The following is an 8,164-nucleotide window of genomic DNA, read 5'->3' as shown; positions in this document are numbered from 1 at the left end:
CCCCGTTTTACCGCGTCGTCGTCGTTGGGCCGTCACGCCGCGAGATTCTTTACTTGGGCTTTCAGTTTGGAGAAGCTGTTGTTTGTTTAGCCCGTTAGTACCTTGAATTTGTTGGCAGACACAACTTTTAGTCCCACCTCGCCTTATTTAGTTCGCATACACGGGAATAAAAGGACAGCTCTTGCAACACTGTGGCTGGGCTTTGTCGCGTTAGCCTGTCACCCAAGCTCATTTGTGGGGGAGCAAAAGTTAGTCACAGATCTTGCTGGGCCTTGTGGCTCGGGGGCCTGTTACCCAAGAACATTTGTGGGGGAGCAAGAAGTAATCTGTGCACTAACTTTTTAATATTTTCTACTATACATTTTAATGTGATTTTTTTATGGTTTTGCTAAAGCAAAGCACATCTGGATGTGCCCTACATTGCACATATAAGTCATAGGTCATTGATTTTAGGTGGAGATTCATGTGGGTATTTTTTGTTCTTCTTTATGTTTGATTGAGTCGTTTAAATGTACAATACTAAGGCACATCTAAATGTGCCCTAAACATGCCTTTTCTTTTCAAACCAGGGACTTTCACTATAATTTTTATCTATTAAGCATGTATTTTTTTCTTTACAAAGTATGTCCAATTTTTATGTTGCCCTCTGGCAGGATAAATATTAACTTTAATTATCATTATAACGTCGAATCAAATTTCTGCAAGATGGTTTCCTTATCACGGGGTGATTTATCATGTGTGAGACGAAAAAAATCCATCGAATTAAGAGAGGATTGATGGAAGAAAGAGGACCCTCTAGCTAGGGTTTCTCCCGCCTCCCGTTGGTGCCACCATCGCTTATCTCTTTCTTCTATGGTCTTAGGGTCATGGAGACGCGGTGGATCCTGGCCTTGCCGGTGGAGGGCTTCGTTTTTTTTCATGATTTTTTTGTTTTTGTTAGGGTTTGTGCCATGCTCAGAGTGGCGAGATGGTGACGACACTCTGAAGATGGAATAAGATTCTGCTCGCATAGTCCCAGTTCTGGTGGTGTTTCTAGCATCGCCGGAGGGCGCGTGGAGGTTTATTTCTGGCGGATCTCACAGGATTCAGTCTCCGTTCATCTGTATTCATGTGTCTACAAGTTAGATCCTTTCAATCTACGCTTCTCTGCATCGTCAGCGGTTGTTATTATGGTGTGTTGGTCATATGATGCCTTAGCACAACAACTTTCCGACTGTCTACTACAACAAGGCTTACCCGGCTCCAATGAGGGAGGGTGAAGACGGCGGCGCGGCTCGCTCCAGTGATTGTGGTCGTCGCTAGGCGATCTACAGACCTGGATGTATTTTTTACTTCCGGTGTTCTTTATACTACCTTTTCAATTTATGAATAGATCAGAAGATTTCACGCAAAAAAAAGAATTAAGAGAGGACGAGCAATCTAGGCATCTTGTTTGACCTCCACGCTTTAAGTTCTTAGGTTCCACACTTTTCGCTTGCTTGATTTAGCATGGAGCTTTAATCTGGAGAACCTAGTGAGTAATTCATTTTTTTACTTGGAGTAATACACTATATTGATTTGACTTGTGATGCTTCGATGTGGCACACAGAAAGGAACTTTGGTCCCAGATGTGTGTCATGCAATTCAGTTTACACTGGATGGGTTACAACACATTTTGCCTTGTTACCTAGTCCCTCCGTTCATTTATATAAGGTGTATTTGTTTTTTGATAAAATTTCAAAATGTAAGGTGCATTTCTTATATTTTCTTATAATTCCCTTGTTAGTCCTTCAGAAAAGGTAAGTATCTACTTTCTGATTGCCTATATCTCCCCTTGTAACAGAAGAAGAAAAGTATCTTTTTATCGATTGCATGTATCTGTTACTTTCCTGTACTAACTGATTTACTTGGCACTAATCAACAAATTTGTCAAGGATAATTTTGTCCTAACTAGTCTATAATTATGTGCCTTGGTCACGGTCCTGAAAATAATACACGTTACATAAAGAAAAGGAGGGAATATTGCTCAAGATGCTAGGGCAACTCCAGATTTTGGAAATGCTCACCATCCTATAAGTACAAGTATTTCTTTAAAAACTAAGCTGGGTAAAAATATAAAGAAATAGCCCATTTTAAGTAGTTTCACAATCATTTTGTCAATAAATACAAAACTATGCATTTTGGAATTCCAACAAAACATGAGTGGCTCACTTGTTATTGATGCAATAATGTATAGATGATGATCCACAAACGTAGGGGGTCACAACACAAATTTATTGACTCGACACAAAAGAGCCAAAGAGTATTTAAAAACTTTAGCAGTTGGCAATTATGTTGTCAATTCAACCACATCTGAAACAAATGCTTGTTTGAAAGAAGTGATGTATGTGGCAAAGTAGTATCATAGTAACAAAAATACCCAACAGTTGCCAAGTCGAAGTAAATTTAAAGAGAGCAACAATAGAATTAAACGTAAGCATATGGATCAATATTTGGGACATTGCATGGATGATTTCAAAAAATATAATAATTCAGTGGGGGTCACACTAGCGAAGAAAAAAGGGCATCAATTGCCGCAAGACTTGGTTATAGCGAGATATATGCTCTGCTCGCTTGAATAAACTCCCTCGCGCTTTGTTTCTGGGCCGACTCATTTAGCGGTTTGCTCGTTTCTTTTCCTCGCTCGCTTGTGAGATCATTGTACTGGTTTTTGGTTAGGTTTTCTATGGTTGTATTTTTCTGTTTTGTTTATTTTCTCGCTGTTTTCTATGTTCTTTTTTTTTGGGTTTAACTGTTTTTGTTTCTTTCCTTTTCTATAATTTCTTCCGGTTTACTCTGTTTTTTTATCTGTTTTCATGGACATCCTTTTATTATATATTCTCCTTTGGTTTTTCCCTTCGCATTTTTTCTTGGTTTTTTCTTTGGTTTTGATGTTTCCATTCTTTTTCGGTGGTTTTCTTCTGTTCTTTTGCTTATTTTTCGGTTTTCATTAGTTTTCCTTGTTTCTTCCTCAATTTTTTATTGGTTATTTCTTTGTTCAACACATATCTACTTTTTTCCAGTACACAATGTAATTTTCAGTGTAGACGTGAAACATTATGTTGATACACGTTGAACATTTTTCAGTACAAGATGTATGTTTTGAAAATATAAGTTTTACTTTTTGAATACAAGGTAAACATTTTTCAAGTAACTAGTGAACATTTTTATTGGCAATAAATATGTTTTTCACACATAGTGTACATTTTCATATACATGTTTAACATTTTGTAAAGACATAGTTAGCATTTTTAAAATATATGGTTTTTTATGTCTACTTTTATTTCATGTCGGTTGAACATTTTTATTGTACATCAGAAACATTTTCTATACACATTTAACATTTTTAGTGCATGATAAAGTATTTTCTCATAAACACTATTTTTAATACATTTTCATTACATGACAAACATTTTTTCTATATGCATTTAGAATTATTTAAATGCTTGATTAACGTCTTTGAAATTCTTTATTAACATTTTTAAATGCTCGTTTGACATTTTTTAATACATATCAACTTTTTAAATACACATTGTATATTATTTGTATACATGATAAACATTTGTTTCTACACGTATTTAACATATTTCCAATGTTTGATGGGCGACGCTAGGCGTCGGCCGGCGGACATGTTATAATGATCCGCCGGTTGGACAACCGTTGGATCAGAGCGCTGACAGCCGTTCGATGTAACCACCTCGCGCCGGCTGATCCCTCTTTAATTTCCGCGACAACGGTTCTGTTTCAGAAACAGACTCCCTTGTCCACCGTCCCCGACAGAGTTGCGCCCAGAATGATGTCGCCCCCAACCACCACAAAAAATCAGCTGCCGCCGGCACGCGGGGGCAAGTAATCCTTGTTCCCTTTGTCGTATTCCTGCAACAAGATCATTGTTGCAAAAATTGCAAGAATATCTCCGACATCTTTCCAAGATTCCTGTAACAAGATCCGTGTTGCAAAAATTGCAACAACATCTCCGGCCTCATCTATGCACTCTTGCAACAAGACCATTGTTGCAAAAAAAAAAACTTCTATGTATTCCTTGTTCCAAAAATTACATCATTTGCGACCTCTTCTCCATATTCCTGCAACAAGACCTTTATTGCGAAAATTCCGCCTGAAGCACTTGTAGTATCATGTAGTAAATTTCATCCAAATCTCGACGGTGAGTAACACAGGCATGTAACATCTGGGGCCTAGCCTACAACGCCGGAGCCTTGAAGTAGGCATGCAATGGATCTGGTCAACAAGGTATGTCCCATGCATGAGGCTTGTCCCCGATGCAGCAGCATAGTATGGAGGAGAGGGGAGATGAGAGAGATGGATGAGCAGCGCCGGCTCAAGGAGAGAGAGTGGGGGGAGATGGAAGCAGACGGGGTGGACGAAAGGAGAAGAAAACGATCCCACCGAGAAGCTTCAGGAATGAGAGGCGTGGACATTGGCGTGAGGATAAGAACGAACTGGTCCCATAAGGACACGCGTCGCAAGCGTGAGGAAGCGGATGGGCAATGAAAGATCAGTCGGTTGAAGCTAATCATTTCCCATGTTTGATTTACATTTTTCAATTTTTGACGCATTATTTTTTAAATATATTTTTAGAATATTTGGGAGTATAAGAGTTAAAAAGAAAAAGAAAAGACAAGGGGGGTTCTGGCATCGCACGCGCCTAGGCCGGCCCATCTCACGGTCTCCCTACAAATGAGACCCCGACGCCTAAAGGCAACTCAACAAACCGATGCACACCCCCTTGCATCCTGGGCTTGGCCCATTTTATTGAATCTACAAAAATGTTGCAGGTAGTGAGATTCAAAGGAGGAACCTCAAGGTTTCCTTCCGAACATAGTAACTGACACAGACGACTCACCTATTGTGCCTAATAATACTTCTTTTGTTTCATGTTTTGCGCCTAGAACACACATGTTTTTCGGTTTTGTTTCGGCCAGTTTTTCTTCCTTTTTTCCTTTTTCTTTATTTCCCATTTTCAAAATCTGTGAACTTTTTTTCAATCATAAACTATTTCTTCAATTCGTGAGCTTTTTCAAATTCGTGAACTTTTGTCAAATGCGTGAATGTTTTTCAAATTCACAAATTCATTTTAGTTTTTATGAAGTTTCTAAAAACCCGTGAAGTTTTTTCAAATTTGTGATTTTATCTAAAAAATATGAAAATTTTCCAATTTTCATGAAGTTTTCCAAAAAAAAATTGAAATCTTGTAAAATTCGTGAACTAATTTTCAAATATTGTTAACATTTTGAAGTCCACACACTTATTAAAAATTGGTGAAGTTTTTTCAGACTCATGATTTTTTTTGAATTCATGAACTTCTTTTCCGAAATTCATGAACTATTTTCAAATCTAGCACTTAATTAAATTAGTGAACTTCTTCCGAATCCGCTTACATTGTTTCAAAATCTATGAATTTTTCAGTATTTACGAACTTTTTTAAATGTCATGAACTTATTTGAAATTCATGATTATATATTAAAAATTTCATGATTTCTTTTAAATTAAAAAAAACTAAAAATGACTTTTTTCAAACCATAAACTTTTTCTCGATTCATGAAGTTTTATTCATATATTTTGAAAACCGCTGGCCATGTGGTATAGTAGATAAAAACCGCTGGCCATGTAGGACTGTAGTTTTTATTTTCTTTTTGAGGCAAGTTCTCCCTCCGTCCCGACTTGCTAGTCGCAGTCGGGACACACGAAGTAGTACACTAGATCATACTGTAAGTTTCTTTTAGGGAAAGGTCGTACTATAAGTAATAACGAAAGAAAACCAGCAAACTTTATAAACCGAGCAGGCGCGAGAGGGAGGTGGCCTTATTAGGCTGCGGCCTGTGAAGAAAGCTAGCAATCGCCAGCTATCCTTTTTGGCGCCTAAAGCGTTGCATAGGAGCTCTCAAACGGGATATGGATGCGCCCATCAATCGCCACGAGGACACATTATACAGAAAGAGCCATATGCAGATACTGGAAAGTGGGCCAATCCGTAGCATCACTTTGAGTGAGCTTTGATTCTTTTTTCAACAACGGATGAATTTTATAACTTAAAAATGAAGCATCAAGTGGATACAAGCATGAGTACATATCTGGCCTCTGCATAGTTAGGATGCACACAGGCAACACTAACACACACAAAAAGGCACTATTAGATGTACCACCCTCACCTGCATTGCAATGCTTCGACTATTATATTTGTACTGAATATGAAATACCATCATATCCCATAGGATTCATATCGATATATGGAGCACAAATCATTTTCTTGAGGATAACAGAAGGCCGGTAGAACCAAAATAAAGGAAAGAGGAAGGAGATATATTGGAACAAAATTTCCGAGAGCTGCACTCTTTTGCTATTAGGGGCTCCTTGTCTGTCCAAGAATTTTGTGACTCTGGAAGCTGGATTGAACAGTTCCACACTCCTTTATCCAACACAGCCTACAATCAATTCATTCAACTTGGGGGATATTATCCCCTCTCCGGACAGATATGGGAAGGATAAATGGACTTGCAATGGCCTTCAAAATAAATACTCTTCAATGCACATGTACAAACACCTAATGGGTAATGAGGAGGTACACCCTATCTTCAAGTTGACTTGAAAGAGCTCTAGCAGACTCACACATAAGATATTTTTCTGGTTAGTAGCCCAAAGTAGAATCAACACCAGATCACTCCTACAGAGAAAAGGCATGCAACTGAACAATCCTCACTGCCGAAACTACAATCAGAATGCTGAAGAGACAGCCCTTCACCTGCTTTGGGACTGTAATTTTGCACAGGATTGTTGGAACACTCTAATTCCCATAAGTCAAGAGGTACTTCAATATACGAGGAAACACTACTGGCGATAGAAAAACTTCCACAACAATTTGCCACAGAAATAGTTATTCTTGGATGCTGGAATACTTGGAATAAGAGAAATGGGAAAGTTTTCAGAGGTCTGCCACATACGGTACATTTTTGGCGTTTTCACCTCAAGCAAGATCAGAAGCTCCTACAGCACAAGCTAAAGGCGAAGCACTTTCAAAGCTTCAAACAGTGGCTAGATAACATGTTTTAAATCAGCTCTAATGCTTCCAAGAGCAGGAATTGACTAAGTTTTCCTTGTATTTAGGGATCTTTTGATCCCGTCGTAACATACTTTTATTTTATTTTAATGAAAATATACCATAGAACAATTGTTCTACGGTTTTCGGTTCAAAAATAAATAAAGGAAAGAGTTTTTCTTTTGACACACCTGCTCTACAACTGATGCTGGCTTACAAGTTACAACCCGAGATTATAAACCTGCAATGTCAACCTGCGATGCACGAGGCTATCTCTACAGCACCCATCTAAGAGCATCTCTAGCAGACCTCGTATAATGCCGACCCGCAAATTGTGTTTACAGACAGATGAGATTTGCGGATTGAATTCGTGCGCTGCAGATCAGACCTCGTATATGAAACTGTAAAATTTTAAGAAAAGCATTCGCCAGAGAAACTTGCAACGACATTGATCATACATTAGTTCATCTACATTGATCATACTAGTGGGGGAATCTGTGGGCCCGAGCCTAGATACCAAAAATCGATGAGCTCGCGGCAGCGACGGCACGGTGGAGGAGCCGGAGGAGCTAAGTCCTCGTCGGAGGGGTCGAGGTCGATGAAGAACTTGGCTTGCTCCACCTTCATGGAGGCGGACCTGCAACGCCGCAACACCCGTCTGGGGAACATCTGCTCGTACTCGAGCTCGCGTCGGCGGCGCACTTCGCCCTCCTCCCGCTCCCTCGCCGACCGCTCCATGACGACACGCTCTAGGTGCTCCTCCTGCCCCGGGGGGAGGTAGTCCTTGGGGTCAATCACTCCTCGACGCGGCGGCGCCTCGGCCTCGAGCTTGACGGCGAGCGGCCCGAGTTCCTCCGGCTCTCTCTTCATCGGACTGAGCCACGAGCTCGAGGCGCCCGCGGACAAGCTCTCTGCGGCAGAGGAGCCGAATGAGGCGTGGTGGCGGCGGGCAAGCTTGCGCTCGAACTCGACCAGCTCGCGGCGTTCAAACGTTGGCGGCGACCGGCTACCGCGGTTGAGCCACCTCCGTGCGCCCCGCTTGCGTGCGGCGTCGGATCTGGCGCGACGCTCTGCGTCATCCCCAGAGCTCCC

Source organism: Triticum aestivum, chromosome 7A, assembly GCF_018294505.1.
Source record: "Triticum aestivum cultivar Chinese Spring chromosome 7A, IWGSC CS RefSeq v2.1, whole genome shotgun sequence".
In the NCBI taxonomy this organism is placed as follows: Eukaryota; Viridiplantae; Streptophyta; class Magnoliopsida; order Poales; family Poaceae; genus Triticum; species Triticum aestivum.
Note: the sequence above shows the minus strand (reverse complement) of the source record.